Here is a 16,612-nt window from a genome sequence, read left to right as displayed (position 1 = left end):
AAAGGGGACTAAGAGAACAATATAGTCCAGTGATAGATTGTCCTTCCTTTAAGATCTTGTTTCATGTAACAGTGGTTTCATTTTGTGCATGTTTAAAATGTCATAAAAAAGTATAATACATTTTATTCATTGATATAGATATAATAAATACACAAGATGTTCCAAAATGTTGGGAAAAATTCGAACCGAGTCACAAAAAAGTCAAGATAAACAAAAAAATCTCAGTAAATACGTGTTAAAATGAACTGCAAAGTTTATTTTTAGCTATATATCTACATACAAAGTTTTAGCAAATTTTCTTCTGCATTAAATTGGATGGAGTGAATCAATTCACTGATCTACCAAGATTCCCTGAAATTAAATCCAACTGACTTTTATCAATATGTTTGGAATCATACAAAGGAATTAATTTATCAACACGAAATCAATAATGAAGAATAGCATTGAAAAGAGAAAGAAGAAATCTTTAATATAAAAAATACTGTTGGAATTTTTGAAAGGTATAACAATCAATAAATCAATAGGAATAAGTATCAAAGAAAACAGAGAAAAAATTTTGAATACTTTTTGTAACATTTAAGAAAACTTTTCAAAAATTCATATGATCGTATAAAATTCTGTATATGCAATAAATACATAATTATCATAATTTCCTGCATATAACACGAGTTATCTGTGTTTTAAAGTTAATTTGAAAGCAAGTAAAGGTTACGCATTCTAGCAGTTTTTGCAGGTAATATGCGAGTTGTATGTAAGAAACTAAGATAAACATTTTCAAAATTTTGCATGTAATTCACGACTCATTATGAAATATTTGGACTTTTTTGTTCATTTTGACTCTTTTAAGACACAATCGGATTTTTCCAACTTTTCTGAAACAATCTGTATATAAAATAACAGATCAAATCAAGATATGAAGTATGTAAATTAATAATTAATAAATAATTTAAATATTTTTTGTTATCTATATATATAATTAGACGAGTTGATAATATAATAATAGCGCAGAGCAAATGGTTAGGAGTTGAAAGTTGAATTCTGGTACACAAGTTAGTGGTACATCACGGAACGCCACTAAGAGGGATTTTTTCGAAATTCCTCCCACAGGGAGAGGCGATAGGATTAAATCTTCTAATAATTACAGAGACGAAGTTGATAATAATAAAAAATTCAGCGCAGAGCCCAAATGGCTAGGAAGTTGAAAGGTTGAAATTTGGTACACAGTTAGGGTACGTCACGAGAATGCACACTAAGAAGGGATTTTTCAAAATTCCTCCCAACGGAGGAGAGGGACAGGAATAAGGCTTAACACTTCCATCAAACAATGGAAGTGTAAGTACAGTAACAATGGAAATGGTCAACAATAAAAGTGTTACGTAACAATGGAATTGTTAAGAAAAAGCGACGGGCAAGACACAGATGCAGTTTTTTTCAGTTTTTGCGGGAAATCGAACATATTTTTAGACCCGTCTAAAAATTCTCTAATTAGTCTGGAAACAGGGGGACCCAATTCTTGCATTCTGTGAAAACGGGTAAGGTTGACTATAATGTAATAATCTTAATCTTCACTATCGTTAATTTTGCCCAAGCAACGCCGGGCCCATCTGCTAGTTATTAAATAATAATAAATTTAAACAATTTTAAATAATAATGTTAAAAATATGGTAAAAATTCATAAATTAATATAAAAAATAGACTAATATATTAAAATATATTAATTTTATTAAAATAACTGAAAACCAATAGCAGACAATAACTACAGTAAGCTCTGGTTTAACAGACTAATTGGAGATAGATGTCTGTTGTTGACAAAAGTCCTTTAAATCAAGTGTGTTTTAAAAACTTATATTAATAACAAACTTATAATATAAACAACTACTAGCCCCGTTAAAGATAACGATTAATCAATGCCGAATTATTAGGCTCAGTACCAAATTATCTTAAATTATTATTATTACTATAGCCATTTGCTAGCCCAATAATTCGGCAATTGCATTAAACGCTTATATTAATAACAAACTTATAATGCACAGTATGTATTAAAATATTGTTATAATGTATAAATATGGATTAAATATTATTATACGTTGAATAATTTATATTTGCATACATCTGTTAAAAATACACAAATATATTCACTAAACAAACCAAACTTTATTTTAATTAAAGTTTAATTAAAATAAAGTTTGTGCATCCCTGATTAAACACATTTAAAAACTATGTAATAACAGTAATAAATGGAGTATTTCCACCAGTAACCATGACTTATTAATACACTTTTTTTAAAGTGCTCTATATGCCAAACAGGAAAATAACAATAGTTTAACTTTTTCCTTTAGCTCAGAAATTTTTTATTTCTTAAATTAAATATTTAGAAATAAACAGTTATACAGGGTACACCAGAATAACAAAGACTGTAAGCCCAAGATTAAGATGATGTCTGATCACATGTCACAATACAGTAACACTCGTACTATGTCATTAGCCAATAGTAGTACCATCTGCACTTGTGCATATTGTTAGCAGGAATGACAAACTTTCATCCTGTAATCACTGCCTTGTACAAAGCTTGCAGACATCAATGTGAATTTGTTCACAGCCTTGGATCTCTGATGCAGATTGTTTCAAAGATGATCAAGTGATTTAAGAAACTTGGTCACACTGGCAATCATCCAGAAAGAGACAGAAAATGTACGGTAAGAACTGACAGAATCTGCAAGATCATTCAGAATCAAAATACATAAAAATGCAAGAGTATCCCTGTAAAGAATGGCTTGTGACCTCCATATCAGGGACAGACCCTTATGACAAATTGCCAAAGATCTTCAGTTGAAGCCACACAAGTGCTAAAAGCATAACTCACAAAGAAAAATAAAAAAAAGAAAAGAGTTCCGAGAAGCTGGGAAATTTTGATCAGCATTCTTTCTTTGGTTGAGAAAGCATCCCTTTTTTCCTGATGAGATGATTTTCACAGACACAGTGAGTACAATCACCAAAATGACAGAATTTGGAGTGTCAATTGTCCAGTAGTGATCAATTCACATTTGTCACCCAGCATCAAAGCCCAATTCATTAATGGCATGAGCCAGCATATGATATGTGCTATGGTAAAATACCCTTAGTGTTGTAGAACATGGTGTCAAAATGAATCAAGAGGTTTAACATCAGGACATACTGAATGTAGTACTTCCCCAGTCAAGAACACTTTGACAACAGAGATTGGACATTACAGTAGGACTCTGTCAGAATGGCTAATCTTTGCATCAGCATGTAGGGCAACAGCAACATAGGCCTGACATAAATAATTTTTCAGCTTTTATCAGTGCCAAGAAATGGCTCCCTTATTTTCCTGATGTCAATCTATTGAATTACAGTGTTTAGTCCATTTTGGAGGCAAGGATCTGTGCTGCCCATAACAGTAGTGTGGTCTCTGGAAAAAGATTCAGAAAAATTCCTGAAAAATTTTGCTGGAGGAATGGAAAAACAATCAATAAAGAAGCTGCATTCTAGCATAAAAAATTTTGTCAAATATCAGAGGCTCTGTGTTAGAGCCAAGGCAGGCTACATTAAACATCATTTGACTAAGTTCATTTTAAAACATAGTGTTGTTACAAATTCATTGCTATAGTTAATAAAGTCACAGTGATGACAAATGTTTATCTCCATTATTTTGCTGCACCCAATAGTATTAATGTTGCTATTTACAAATCATTTCCATTTGATATTTTTATCTAATAAGCAATAAAAAGCTGCAATATTTAACATTGAATTCAAGATGTCCACTGAATATTGTTAACTGTTTGGGAAACGACCACAAGTGACTTTAAGGTGACTGTTTTAGTTAATTAAATATTATATAATATTGTACCCAAATGAAGAGGGATGGATGTATTTGTCCAAAATGCATATTGGAGTCAATAAAATTGAAATGATAAAACAGTCACCTTAAAGTCATTTCTGGTCGTTATTATAAGTTTGGTTTCAGGCATATTAACAGCCAATAGAAAATTTAACATTATATATATTATATATATATAAATAGAAGTTTGACTGTATAAAGATTAAAGAGGAATATGAATTCAAGTTATTTTAATGATGGACCCATAGTCAACAAGAAGTCACTGAAGCATATAACAGATTACAGGTTGTATTCAGAATGCTGTGCGCTTGGTGAAAATTCTGCATGCAGCCTGTTAAACTCTTTAGCGACTTCTTGATATCGAGGGTCTCCACCATTAAAATAACTCAAATTCATCCCTTCTTATTCAGTACCATGATTTACTTGTAAAAGAATAAACAAAAATCAACATAAGTCTGGATCCTATGATTCCATACTAATGGGATATATCAGGCTATCTGAAATGTTTAAGCCACAACAAGTGTCCAACTTACACAATGTTGACGTATAAAAGATAGGAAAAAATTGCAAATTGCAATCCCATTTTATTCTATAACTGAATTTGATGTGTTGAATCCTAAGTGTAATAACTTAAAAGAATCAGAAATATTAAATAAATTTAGGATGCCTCGTTCATTTACGATACAAATAGAGCAAATAATTAAGCACTTTTAAACCCTCGACTTGATTTCTTTATGGACATTATACAGATACAGAACAGAAATAAAATATTACAAATGAACAGAAAGATGAAGCTCCAGACTACAATCAGATATGCCCATGCATTAATGACACGAGAGCAAATATAACGAACAGAGTACAAGTAACAATAATTATAGCCTTATATAACATTAATGTTTCAGTGAAACGTTAACATTATATAAGTCTACGGTTAATGTTACCTTAGGTAGCCAAGATGGCGGCTCGTCTCTGATTCCGGCTTGAAAACAGTGGGACGCACATTCTAACCTAACCTAACCTAACCTATTCTAATAATTTGGTTGCTAATAATTATGGTAATTTATTAGAATAGGTTAGGTTAAAATAGAACGTGCATCCCACTGTTTCCTTGCTGGAATCAGAGACGAGCTGCCATCTTGGCTACCTAAGGTAACATTAACCAGAAAAATAATATTAGCATAAAAGCACCATTCTTCAGATTGAATTTCATGTTTTAAAAAGTAACAAAACATAAAACACCCTCAAATCATTGAAAGAGCATCATAATTACTTCATTGATATTTAATAATATTAAAATTTAATAGTATATTCAATTTATTGGACTTTATCACAATTAAAGCTAAGTTTAATGTAAACAAATCACTAAATAATAATTCATCATTAAAGCTAGGACAACATCTAGATACTAAAAGTCATAAAAGTTTTCTTTTTATAGCTATTTATAAGGTTTTTAATGCTTAAATATCCTAGCTCTATATATTACATATTGCTATTTAGTGATAATAATAAGCAGCAACGATAAGATTTATTTAAAAACCCTACCGCTAAATATTCGTAGAAATTAAGTTTCACACATTATCGACTGGTCAATAGCAATAAACGTAAATCTATTTCATATTTATAAAATCGAAGCTCCCTTTTATTGTTTAATTAATTAAAATCGGGAAAACCCACGTGACTCATCACTGTTGACAATCTCACCTGGGAATGACATCATCGTAATCTCGATACAAAAGAAGTTGTAAAAATGATTACTAAAATTTTATTATAATTTTGTTTGATTATTATTTATTTATTTATTAATATATAAATATAAAAAAATAATAAATAAAGCGATTTTAAGAATTATTATTATTATTATTGATTTCGATCTATTTTTCCGCCATTTTTTTTCCAATAATTATAAAAAGGAGAGATCGTGACACGTATTTAACGCGAATCCAGTTTTTCTGATACGATAATAATTTGAATATCAACTGATATGAAACGTTTATTACAGACATTTCGTGTTAAGCGATATTAGTTTTCTGCAACTTGAACACAAACTATATGGTGTATTTTCTCGGACACATGGCAAATTTCATCACTAATTTTTCTTCAGTTGAAATTTTACATTTAATTATTAAATTTTACGAAAATAGTTAAGTTACATTCAAAATGCGTTTAGAATACATTCTTATAGTAAAATTAAAATGAATATTCGTTTTAAAAGTAGCCAAACATGTAAATAAACATCTTTATGATAAAAGAGTAATATACAAGGATTAATATCGTTATTCTATGAACTGCAATCAAAGTCACTTTATTGAAAATCACGTCATCGAAGATCAGTTGTCCGCATTAAACATGCACTCAACCGTCAAGATCCTTTCTTTATTCTGATTTTCAGCACCCTTTGCAATCATACAAAATAAAAAAACATTCTGGATTATCGTCACCATCATCATTATCATCGTCATCATCACGATTAGCCTCTTCCGCTTCGTCGTCGTAGTCATAATCGTCTTCATCAACCTCATCTAAGTCATCGTCGTAGTCATAATCCTCTTCATCGTCACGTCCATTGCTTGTTTTTCGTTTCAGAAAAACAACGAACGTTATTAAACACAGTTAGAAATCTTTAAAATATTTTAAGAATATTTAAATCTAATAAAGCATTTAAGAATTTGAAGATATTTACAAAATCCGTAGATGATGAAGATAAAAATCTTTATGTAATTTGTGCATCTGTAGGTGGAAATCATCCAATTGACGAGAATTTCTTAAAATAAGTCTTGCAAAAAGAAAATGATGAAGGGATTGGCTATGTTGATGATTTTCATTGTTTTGCTGTTTTTTCTTCGGGTGATGACGACGATGACATTGATGAAGACGATTATGACTACGACGACGATGAAGCAGAAGAGGCTAATCGTGATGATGACGATGATAATGATGATGGTGACGATAATCCAGAATGTTTTTTTATTTTGTATGATTGCAAAGGGTGCTGAAAATCAGAATAAAGAAAGGATCTTGACGGTTGAGTGCATGTTTAATGCGGACAACTGATCTTCGATGACGTGATTTTCAATAAAGTGACTTTGATTGCAGTTCATAGAATAACGATATTAATCCTTGTATATTACTCTTTTATCATAAAGATGTTTATTTACATGTTTGGCTACTTTTAAAACGAATATTCATTTTAATTTTACTATAAGAATGTATTCTAAACGCATTTTGAATGTAACTTAACTATTTTCGTAAAATTTAATAATTAAATGTAAAATTTCAACTGAAGAAAAATTAGTCATGAAATTTGCCATGTGTCCGAGAAAATACACCATATAGTTTGTGTTCAAGTTGCAGAATAAGCACCGGCACGGTTTCATAAATACTACGCTATTAGTTTTCATCATTTGAAATTATGTCTACGGTTCTATAATTTCGGTAAAATTTATTGATGAAATTCAAGAGAACTCTGCTGACGTGAATGAAAGAAAATATATAATTCACACATTAAATAATGAGAAAGATGAATTACTACATGTAAACCGTATCAACTTTGTATTGTACAATTGTACAAACTTTGTAGGCTACATGAAATACCTGTACGGTGATTTTCATTGTACAGGCACTATGAAATGGAAGAGAAATCGCTAAATCTCTTAGAAAATTCTTAAGACAGATATGAAAATGGCTAATAATAGTAGTTATTCATTGTTTATTTTGTAATTTTAAACTATTAAAATTTCTCTTGGGTCTCTTCAATCTATTTAAAAGTAAAGACTAGAGACCTCCCGAAGACTGAGCAATGCCAGTGCAAGGATCGTGTCTTTTGTGGCCTGCAGGCAAGGGCGGATCTAGGTTTTTCGGGGCCTAGGGTTTATTATAGGGATCAATGGGGCCCCATTTGTGGTTAGATTAAGAAATCAATTGATCATAATAAAACAAATAATATAATAAATTATCATTATTATTATATTATTATTGATTATTTTTTACTATACGATAAGTGCTCATTGTTAAAAGTATTAAGAATTTATGATAATAATTTAATTTTTGTGGGCCCTTGACATTTGAAGGCCCTGCCAATGCCTTCAAATATCAAGGGCCCACAAAAATATCGATATATTTCGCTAGAGGCACTACAGTCGGTCTGAGCACTAATGTGTTTCTGCATCTAGACGCTTGTCACAAAAGCATACAAATCATTACAATTTAGTGGTTTGATTCAAAGATTTTGGTTAAAAGTTCTTCAGAACACACCTTTTGTTACTCTGTCATGTATCGAGTGACATTATAACGGAACAGAAACGTCACAAATATGGTGGCACCGGGTAAAACGTACACGCGCAACACGTATATCCGGGACTCCAGTATGTCACATGCAAGTTGTACAGTAAAACAGGCTGTGGTAAAGTTACCCCGAGTGACAGGGTATAATTGCGACAAATATTTTATACAATATTGTTTAAACTAATAAATTAACAATTAAGAAAGGGGAACATTAAATCTTTCTAAAATGGCAATAACGACGTTTGGTTCAATAATCCGGTAATTAATATTTTAAAAAAAAAAAACATGAAAAGTGTCAAAAAGTAGCTTCTTCCGCTTATAAGGGGCTGTCCATACATTACGTAACGCAAATGTGGGTAGGGGCGCAGTTAATCGTTACCATGCGTTGCAAGGGAGTGAGGATGTTTACAGAAATGCTAGGGTATTTAAATCATCTGTCATTTGTTAAATATGTAGGGATTAAGCTATTTTTGAAGTGTTATATAGCGAAACGTACTGTTTATGTTACTGCTTTGTATGTTATGAAATAACATGTTTCGTACCTCGTGCTACGTAATAATTCTAGATATAATTTGGTTTAAACGAGGATTTTCGTTAGATAATTTTAGGAGTGAGTTGTTTCTGTCAATCCGTAGATTCAGTAAATTTAATTAGCTCATGAAAATAATATAATTGATTTTTATTGGCCTGTTGGTTCTTTATGGTGTTTGGAGTAAACAACACAACACGAAAACTTTTTATAATGATTGCCCCTTTAATTTGGTAAATATTTTGGCCACCCAACACGGGAAACTTCATGGTTTGTACTGTACAGTTCAAAGTACAGCAATAACAATTAGTAATTTTAATGCTCATTAAGTGGCTTCTGTATACATGAACCACATCTGTCTGCCATAAAGTAAGTGGTGCAATAAAAACTGTTACTGAATTGCAAGAAGGTAATCTTTAAAGGTCCGCTCAACTGAATGGGAAAAAAGAGGTCGGATAATAATAACCCTGACCATTCCACAATAAAGTACAAGTAAAGTTAACTGTACACTTGGCTATTATAACACAACAGAACGTTATTGTTCGGTTAAGGTCGATTCTAGATACTTTACATGTTAGTATAAAAGTAGAATTTATATTAATTAATGAATATGAAGTATTAAGAATGTTGAAGTCTCGCATTGCTGCCATTTAAAATGATCATATTCGAGCTAACATTCTCATATCTATCAGTGGCGTGCCGTGACATTTGATGATAGGGAAGCTGTGTTTCTGTAAGAAACCGATTTACAGGGGCAATCAATTAATTGCGCGTCAGGGCCGTTCGTATTCGTTTGTTCGATAAGCCAGTAAAAACCGTATACTTCTTTAAATGTATTTTTAATAGATTATCTGATGTACTTAATAAATAACAGAGGTAATTATATTGAACTTTCTTATTAGATTCAATAAATTCCCTATGCCCTCTAAATGCCAATTCTCGCTTTGAGAAAAAACACGTAACATCTATTAATTTAGATATATCTATTAATCGTAATTATCTCGTTATAATTTTCAATATTTATTTTATATTGTCTACCAATGTTAAATTCTATTCTATTTTGATTTCCAAATTGCTTCAATTTTACGAAAGAATCGTCATTCGTCATAAATTTCATCGTCAAAATGTCGAAATTTTTTGTTGACATATATATATTTAATTTAGGCATCGGTCTTTCTCTTTTAATAATGTTTTCTTTTTCATTATACGGTCTTGAGCCTAAACTTTTTTAAAATAAATTTTTTAATCACTAGCCACGATATAAGGGCTAAAATTAAAATTATTAAAAAAAACTTACTCGGTAAAACAAAATGTGTGATGAATATACATATCTAGTACAAAAAATTCTTCAATTGTATGAATATACTTTTAAAGAAACTTATAATTAAATATAACTTTGTGAAGAAGCGTACATAAAAATAACAAAATACTCTTTACTTTAAATCTTAAAACAATCCAATTAGTGAAATAGCTCCCTACGAGTGGCTAATGAATGGAATCAGAGACGTCCTGGTAGGTGTGCGGCGCGTGCATGCACGCGGGCTGCCAAATCCCGAGGGTGCCGATACCGGTCAATGTCAAATGCCTCTTTTGTCGCATCACTAGTATATCTCAAAGGACGCGACAGGGTTGTTGTAGATTTTAAACGTTTCTCATCATAGATGTAAATATGTTAAACTTAATAGTCATTTGTTTTCTAACTTTTAGGAAGTTATGAAGGCGACCCCTTTTGTACCTGTAATCGTCGCGCCCTCCCTACTGCTATGGGGGAGTGGGTTGAGTTCTGGGAACTCTGCTAAGGGCAAGTGTTATTGTTACCTCGTGTCGGGACTTTAGTTCAGTTGTAACGTGTGTTGTGTTATAAACGTGCATTCCTTCTTTTAGTCCGTTCTTTCTTTGTCTTAGCTCGACACTACCCTTTCGTTATATCCATATTCTGACACTAACTAATTCGTTTTAATACCAGGTGTACACGGAAATCAGTTCCCCACTGTACTGAGCTAGTAATTGGTTCGGTTAAGCTTTTGTTTAAGTAAAATTCTGGCTCTTTCAGCAGGGTTTCATTTATGTCCCCATTCCCTAATCTTTTAATTATTTAACTACTTAGTAGAAATAAGTCGAAACCAGTTACTTTGTACCTGAATATGAATATCTGTAGTCTTGGGAAAACATTAGAAAGACAAATTTTTATGACAATGGATATATAAATCGTAAATTTAAGGAAAATAAATTCTAGAGCTTTTTTTGTACCATTGTATCGTCTAATTCATTAAATTTGGTTGTAAATGATGCTGCCAAAGTAACAGTTAATTTTTTAACACTGTACTAGAACTGTACACGTTTTTTCTGCATCCCCTTACAGATGGGACATACTAAATCGTAATATCACCGGTTTAACATCGAAATCCGTAAGTAATATAAGATGGGAGAGCGGAATAAACGCGGAATAAATATATCAAATATTTTAATGGATTTTTTAAAACTCCTGTCAACTATACAGAACTATCATAAAAACAAGCCAGTAAATTTCTATCGGTTGGGTTAAGTTATAAATCTAGTCTAGGGTGGGCAACCTTTTTTATAACACGGGCCAGAATAAATTTTACGTTTTTTCCGCGGGCCGTAGTAGTTAATTGACGCCTTCTTGTGACTTGTAATTTTTTAAGTCTGCAAATATGAAATAAATAAATAAAAAGTTAATTACTACATTTATTTCTCTTATCGTTTTCGAAAATTACAAAGAATTGGAAAAATAACTATTAATTAGTTAGTTATTTTTCCAATTTAATAATCTATTAAAGATCTCGCGGGCCGGATAGAAACTTTTCGCGAGCCATAGCTGGCCCGCGGGCCGGGGGTTGCCCGCCGTTGATTTAGTCTGCTCGTGATTCACATAATCGGGCGAGGGCGGCCGAATATCTAGCAAGCAGGCGGCTAACAGCCCACAACCGGTCCGGGATATAAAATTAGAAGCTTTATGTGTGAAGGAAGCATCCACCAGCTAAACCGGGTGAGGTTGGTGCACTGTAAACCGCATGTGCTAATGCCTATATAATCTGGCTGATTGGAAACTGACCCGGTTTCGACATTCCTTCTGCCACTAAATTATTCGAATATACAATAGCAATCTTATCGTTTTTTCCACATGTAGTATAGAATGCAGTAATAATAAAATGTTAATTTTAATTAATGCAAAGTACGTTAAAATACGAAAATTTATATTTTATAAAATACAAGGGAAGGTCATTGGAAGGTGGAAGCAGCGCTTCCATCGCTTCCAATGACGGCACGCCACTGATATCTATACCAATATACATATATAAAAATACCAATCTTGGTTCTTTTCCAATTGAACGAATCTCTTTGTGATTCGCGTAATAATGTACATGCAATGTCTTTATCATATATATTGGTATTAGGCTCGTTAAATAAAGTACTTATGTGATAATATCAAATTGTTTAAAAACGCTGACAAAAGAGAAAAGCGGCCTGTCCACTGACTGAACACACGTACAAAACGCTGATGGTTAGCAACTATGAGCACCATAGGCACCTCGCCCTGGACACGTACCTGCGGGTTTGTACTTGATCAACGAATTTGTCCTAGTTTTCTGATTATCTTCACCAGTCTAGAATAACTATCGGGTAACCAAAAAAGTTCTGTCGTTTTTTGTTGAAAGAAAACAAACATAAAAATGTATAGGAAATAACACGATTTATTCATGAAAATAACCACCCTCACATTCTATAACCTTTTCCCAACGGGAAACAAGCTTATAAATTCCATTTTTATAAAAGTCACGATCTTTAGACTTGAAAAACTTCTCTAACTCCATTTCCATAACCTCTCTATTTCTGAACTGTCGATTTCACAGATGATTATCTAGGCTTAAAAATAGGTGATAGTCAGAAGGGCTAATGTCAGGGGACTAAGGAGGGTGCAAAAGAAGTTTCCATCCAAGGGTCTGAATTGTGTCAGAGGTCACATGCGCGACATGAGGCCTATAGCATTATCGTGGAGGAAAAGAATGCCTTTACGGTTCACTAAAGATGGCTGTTTTTTCAAAAGTGATTAGTGAGCTCGACGGAGTTGGTCACTGTAGACGTTAGCACTAATAGTCTGGTCAGATGGTATAAGTTCATAGTGAACAATTCCATTTGCAGTCCATCATACGCACAATATTGGCAGGTGTCAATTGATGAGGCTCCATTTGCTGAGCTTGTAAACTTTTCCGATACTATGCAAATGTAAACGGACAGTTTCATCATTTATGGAGAACCTTCGTGCTAACATCTGACAAGTTTGAGCAGAATCTTCTTCGATTGCAGCCTATAATTCATCATCATTAATGACATACGGCCGCTCTTCTCGTGGCGCATCTTTAAGCGACTCATCGCCGGAAGAAAATTTTCTAAACCAACTTTGGGTGGTGAGAGTGCTGACAGAACCTTGTCCGAAAGCCTGGCATATTTTTTGAGCCGTTTGCACAGCATTTGTTCCAAGTTTAAACTCATACAACATACAAGCACGAATTGTAGAGTTTGGAGTACTCATCTTCCGGTCAATTTTTATAATATTAAGAGATAACCTTTCCGCTTCTCTTTATATAAGATGAGTCAGCATTAAATCTTGATTAACATATTGCTGGAATTTTAGTGTCATCTACTGTGTATTGCGTGTAACATTCTTTAAACTTTGTAGTTTCACAAAAAACGACAGAACTTTTTTGGTTACCTGATATAATCCACTCAACGTAAGAGGACACACAAGTCAGCGCCTATTAAATGAAGGGAATGGAAAGAGACATACGGAAGTTGACACATGGATTACAGTAATAAATAAAACAACAAAATTATTTATAATATAGTACAAAATTGTTTTTAAAATATAAAAGATTAGATCCATGTCTCAACTCCCAAGGGAGTAGCACATGTCTCCTTCCATACCTGTTATCTGACATAGATAGACCCCCTCCAGCTCAGGCTGACTCATGTCTATTCTCAGCTCTTGTACAACTCTCAGAGAGAATTACTTTCTTGACAGGTGGCCAACGCGTTGCACCGACTTTTCCCACCAAAATTAACAACAAAATATTCTGACAGTTTGGTAGAGGTTTGAGTTTAAAAAGCCCTTCATAATATGGATTTTGTATATCATTAATATTGATTGTAGAAAAGAATAGAAAAAAAACCTGTATTTATTTACTTTCATTCGTTTTTATCTTTGAAAATTGGTTGGATATTTTTTCCATTGAAATTAATAAGATTTACTTATTCGTTTAACGATTTTTCGCTTCGTTAGAGTTTTCGTAAAGGAATTAAGGTAGTTACGCCGGGGAAAGCTGTTTATTTTCTTTGCCCTCGTCCTTGATCTAGTTTTTATGGTACCTACATTCATGGTACTTCAGGAGTGAAAAGTCGACTTATTCACTGGCATACAGTTAAATATTTTTATATTTTATGTAAGCTTATATTATTTATATACTGTATTTGTCATCCCCTACCTAAAAAAAGGTTGTATAAATGACAGTATAAATAGGGAAAAGTAGACAAAAAGTGCAGAGGGCTACTCTGGGTCAGAAAGGTTTAGAGGTAAATTCACGCTTATGGGAAGAAAAAAGAAAATATAACTTTCTCTGCGTCATAATAGACAAGAAAATGTCCTTCAATTTCTTATATTTTGTTTTCCTGGTTTAGCATGGATTCGACAGGCCCACAAGGGGGATGGGAACAAGATCCAACATATCTTAACAACTTATTTATGAAAGTTTACAAAAACGTCCCACAGAAGCATAGCCAATTTGACTGACACATTCGAACTCCTAACTCGTGTGTTACAAGTTGTTCCTTTAAGGGACTTGATTAGTGTACTTTACTTGTCCTGTCCTGAAAGATTTGGAAGTTTGTAATGAATCTTTCGCAACAACCCTTTAGCATATCTTCTCCCTTTTAAAGTTAAAACGGTGGAAAAATCTGATAATGACCATATAATTTGTCAAAATTTCTGACGATTATCTACTACATGTCACCGTTATCCAGCTTATCGGTGATTGCAAATTACTCTTCCAAAAAAGATATAATGAGTGGTTATTTGTATAAGTATAAACAAGGTACAGGTCACACGCTAAAGATTTCCATATTACATTAAGACATTCGTGGCAAAAATAATGATAACGTGATAAAGCGAAATATGAGATACTCTAACAAACTGGCACGCACGTTATAAGATGAACATGACTAATTTGTGTATTTTAGTTTATTCATTATATGTGTTAGTTCATTCATTAGTTTATTCATTATATATACTGTATATATGCATAAATACGTTTACTAACAAATCCAAAATGAACGACTTGAACAATTATGTCAACAGCTAGGGACGATCACTAGAACCAGATGAACGAGTCAGACGGATCACTAAAACAAGATGAGCATCTATACAGTGATGATGAATAAGAACCGATCTTCGATGATTAATTCGGTGATTCTAACGGTCATGATGAATCGGCTGTAGCAAATACCGCCGTACAAAGTAAAGAAGATGAAACGGACGGGATCTGCGACTGTTGGTGGTGATAACAATGGAAGAGACGTTGACACGAACAAAATGTTTGTAAGAAACTTGTAGGTACAAAGAAGGTCCAGGTGGAAAGGCGTAGAGTTTCATTTAGGGGCTGTCCATAAATTACGTCCGCATTTTCCTTGAAATTATTACTCCCCTCACCCGTTGTTTCAGTTTGTTCAAGTTTCCTTAAAGGGAGGGAGAATTCGATTTCTTAAAATTTGGGGCTTTTTTCTTAGTTACTTTTTTTACTTTAGCTCAAAATTAGTGATTCCCAAGCTTTGGCGGTGATTAATTTATAATACAGTATTTTTTTCTTCTCTTTGTGAATCTTTATAACATTCTGGATCCCTCTACATCTATGGTTTTTTCTTTATAAGTTGGTAACATTACTTTTTATTTTCTTTAAGTAATTGTTTCTTGAATTGTTTATAAGTAATTTTATTTTGCAGTTTTTTTTCTTTATGATAAACAGTAACAGCGACACAATATGCTCTCGAGGAACGTGTCATAACGAACCCTAATTGCTACAATTTTATTTTCGGCGACTTAAATTTAAAACGGCAAGCTACTCTCTTAATGTAATTAGGTCAAGTAATGAACAATGAATTGTTCTCTAAGGAATGTAATTAAATTTTACTTATTTCATTTATTTTAGATAATGTATTTAAGTGAATTACCACTTACAGTGCACCTGCAAGTCACTGTGATTCTTCCCGAGGATATTCTGACGATGTTATCAAACGTTAATAGAAGTGGCTAATACTGTAGATGACAATTAGCCCTATTTTACTTTAATAATGTATTATTTTATAGCCATAATAAAACGACGGGGCGAGTAGAGTGAGTTGATCCTACAATAATACAACACAAATATCCGAACGTCACACTGCATATAAAAAATACAACGCTTTAAGGAGTGTCACAGTAGGATAGAAAAGGACATCTATTACAGGCCTGGCTAGCCCAAATTGTTTCGCGGGCCACTTTGATCATGCGTAACATTACGGTGGGCCACAATTTAGGCAAACATGCTTTTAAAAAAGTAAAACAAATACAAAATGAATAAGATTTTATTGTTATACCAAGAGTTCGTACTCGCACTTGCGCATTATAACAATGACACATGCAAATTTTCATTTATTTAATTGTTTTGGTATAGAGCTAGTGGATCTGAGTTGAGCGCCACCTGTACGCAGGCAAAGAAAACTGCTTCGGGGAAACACGTGCGTCTTTGGGTTGAATACTTACTGAAACGCGGTGATTGTTTTCTTCCTGTGATAATGAACTACAGCTTTCTGCCACACAAAACTTCAAAAAGTAACTGTTGTGTGGTCGGTTGTAGTGTTATCCATACTTACCTATATTACCGCGCCGCCAG

At 32.9% G+C, this 16,612-nt stretch overlaps 1 protein-coding gene across 2 annotated transcripts in view; it reads right to left on the bottom strand.

Moving 5' to 3' along the window:
- Positions 1-5,570, bottom strand: part of LOC136986926 (zinc finger FYVE domain-containing protein 1-like) — a 70,466-nt gene extending 64,896 nt beyond the window's left edge. Inside the window, exon 1 of one of the 2 annotated variants that reach the window (XM_067284568.1) lies at positions 5,402-5,570. The gene's annotated coding sequence lies outside the window, so the exon portion shown is untranslated. The remainder of the gene's footprint in view (positions 1-5,401) is intronic. The other variant, XM_067284569.1, reaches the window with a different exon arrangement.
- Positions 5,571-16,612: the final 11,042 nt, after the last annotated feature.

The sequence above is a fragment of the Centruroides vittatus genome, unplaced genomic scaffold (genome assembly GCF_030686945.1).
Source record: "Centruroides vittatus isolate TY-2023 unplaced genomic scaffold, ASM3068694v2 scaffold_1323, whole genome shotgun sequence".
NCBI lineage: Eukaryota > Metazoa > Arthropoda > Arachnida > Scorpiones > Buthidae > Centruroides > Centruroides vittatus.
The sequence above is the reverse complement of the archived record's forward strand: the minus strand, read 5'-3'. Positions and strand labels throughout refer to the sequence as shown.